Source organism: Sapajus apella, unplaced genomic scaffold (genome assembly GCF_009761245.1).
Source record: "Sapajus apella isolate SASKATOON/1434 unplaced genomic scaffold, GSC_monkey_1.0 scaffold103, whole genome shotgun sequence".
Taxonomy (NCBI): Eukaryota; Metazoa; Chordata; class Mammalia; order Primates; family Cebidae; genus Sapajus; species Sapajus apella.
Window position 1 is genome coordinate 2,404,121 of NW_022437043.1, and position 2,993 is coordinate 2,407,113.

A 2,993-nucleotide genomic window follows, 5' to 3' on the forward strand; every position below is an offset into this window, starting at 1 on the left:
AAATGCTGTCTCAGTTTACTCTTGATTTGTGTGTCTTTTATTATGAGTAAGCTCTAGTTTCTTTTCATTCATCTAATAATAACTTGTGGCTGGGCGCAGTGGCTCACGCCTGTAATCCTAGCACTTTGGGAGGCCAAGGCAGGTGGGTCACAAGATCAGGAGTTCAAGACCAGACTGGCCAAATGGTGAAACCCCATCTCTACTTAAAAAATATAAAAATTAGCTGGCTGTGGTGGCTCGTGTCTGTAATCCCAGCTACTTGGGAGGCTGAGGTAGGAGAATTGCTTGAACCCAGGAGGCAGAGGTTGCAGCGAGCCGAGATCATGCCACTGCACTCCAGCCTGGGCTACAGAGCAAGACTCCATCTCAAAAAAAAAAAAAAAAAAAAAAAAAAAAAAAAAAAAAAAAACCCAAAAAAAAAAAAAAAAAAAAAAAAAAAAAAAAAAAAAAAAAAAAAAAAGAATAATTTGTATTTTTCTCTCTATGAATTGGCTGCTTATATCAATATTTTATTAGGTTGTTAGTCTTTTTTAAAAAATTGATTTGTAAGAACTTTATTAGGGAAATGAGGCATTCATTTATGATAAAAATTTCAAATATTTTCCACAATTTTTCATTTATCTTTTGGCTTTGCTTGCAGAGGTTTTGCCAGGCAGATTATTTTTATTTAGTTAAATTTATTGTTTATTTTTAAGGTTTTAGGATTTTGTGTCATTCTCAGAAAGGCTTTCTGCACTCTAAAATTATACTTTAAAACTATCCCACAGCTGTTCAAATACTTTTTAAAAAATATATCTATATGGAGTTTTGCTCTTGTTGCCCAGGCTAGAGTGCAGTGGTAAGATCTTGGCTTATCGCAACCTCTGCCTCCCAGGTTCAAGCAATTCTAGTACCTCAGCCTCCTGAGTAGCTGGGATTACAGGCGCCAACCACCACGACTGGCTAATTTTGTATTTTTAGTAGAGACGGGGTTTCTCCATGTTGGTCAGGCTGGTCTCGAACTCCCAACCTCAAGTGATTCACCTGCCTCAGCCTCCCAAAGTGCTAGGATTACAGGCGTGAGCCACGGCTCCCGGCTCAAATACTTTTATTTCTTTTATTATTATTATTTTTGTAGAGATGGGGTTTCATTATGTTGGCCAAGCTGGTCTCGAATTCCTGACCTCAAATAATCCACCTGCCTCAGCTTCCCCAAAATGCTGGGATTAGAAGCATGAGCCACCGTGCCTGGCCTATCCGGCCTCTCCAAGTACTTTTTTTTTTTTTTTTTTTTTTTTTTTTTTTTTTTGAGACGGAGTCTCACTCTATCGCCCAGGCTGGAGTGCAATGGCACAGTCTCGGCTCACTGCAACCTCCGCCTTCCGGTTTTAAGCATGCTTTAGCCTCCCGAGTAGCTGGATTACAGGCGCCTGCCGCCATGCATAGCGCACTACAGCCCAGAACTCCTGGGCTCAAGCGATACTCCCACTTCAGCCTCCCGAGTAGCTGGGACTACAGGCACGCGCCACCGCGCCTGGCTATAAATTGATTTTAAATAAAGCAGACTGTCCTTCGTAATCGGGGTGGGGCTCGTCCAACAAATTGAACACTGTCTTCCCAAAGAAAATGCAGTTCTGCTAAAGAAGCTCTCGTAGTCCCTGGTGGTCTAGTGGTTAGGATTCGGCGCTCTCACCGCCGAGGCCCGGGTTCGATTCCCGGCCAGGGAACTTTATTTTCTTTTTTTTTTTTTTTAAAGCGGGGAGGGGTAAAAAAGACTGAAGCATAGAAGAAACCTTTCCTGAGTTTCTGCTGGCCTGCCCTGCAGACTTTGGACCCAAGACTGCAACATCTACTCTCCCCTGAGTTCCCAGCGTGTTGGCCCACCCTATGAATTTCAAACTTGCCAGTTCCAACAATGGTATAAGCCAATTACATAAAATCTCAATTTCTTTGTTGTTGTTGTTGTTGTTTTTTTTTTGAGATCCACTTTCAGTCTTGTTGCCCAGGCTGGAGTATAACGGCATGATCTCGGCTCACTGCAACTTCCGCCTCCTGGGTTCAAGCGATTCTCCTGCCTCAGTCTCCTGAGTAGCTGGGATTACAGGCATGCACCAGGCTCCACTAATTTTGTATTTTTAGTAGAGATGAGGTTTCTCCACGTTGGTCGGGCTGGTCTTGAACGCCCTACCTCAGGTGATCCGCCCACCTCGACCTCCCAAAGTGCTAGGATTACAGGGGTGAGCCACCGAAGCCTTGTTTCTTTCTTTTTTCTTTCTTTCTTTCTTTCTTTATTTTTTGAGACGGTGTCTCTCTCTGTTGCCAGGCTGGAGTGCAGTGGCGCGATCTCAACTCACTGCAAACTCCGCCTCCAGGATTCAAGCAATTCTACTGTCTCAGCCTCCCCAGTAGCTGGGAATACAGAGACACCTTGCCCTGCTATTTTTTTTTTTTTTTTTTTTTTTTTGTCGCCCAGGCTGGAGTGCAGTGGCGCAATGTCGGCTCACTGCAACGTCCACCTCCCGGGTTCAAGTTATTCTTCTGCCTCAACCTCCCTAGTAGCTGGGACTACAGGCGCGTGCCACCATGCCCAGCTAATTTTTTGTATTTTAAGTAGAGACGGGGTTTCACCGAGTTATCCAGGAGGGTCTCAATCTTCTGACCTCGTGATGCGCCGCCTTGGCCTACCAAAGTGCTGGGATTATGGTGTGAGCCACGGTGCCCTGCCTAATTTTTTGTATTTTTAGTAGAGACGGGGTTTCACCATATTGGCCAGGATGGTGTCTATCTCTTGACCTTGTGATCTGCCCTCTCAGCCTCCCAAAATGCTGGGATTACAGGCCTGAGCCACCGTGCCCAGCCAAAAGCTTTAACTTAATCTTTATGTAATCAATAAATCCAGAGTTAAATGACTTTTTTTTTTTTTTGAGACAGTGTCAATGTCACTCAGGCTGGAGCGCAGTGGCGTGAACATGGTTCATTGCAGCCTTGACCTCCCAGGCTCAAGCGATCCTCCC

General features: G+C 44.6%; 1 non-coding gene across 1 annotated transcript; it reads left to right on the plus strand.

Annotated features, from left to right (window-relative positions):
- Window positions 1-1,634: 1,634 nt before the first annotated feature.
- TRNAE-CUC lies at window positions 1,635-1,706 on the plus strand. The gene has a single exon. It is a non-coding gene; the product is annotated as a tRNA-Glu (tRNA).
- The last annotated feature ends 1,287 nt before the right edge of the window (window positions 1,707-2,993 follow it).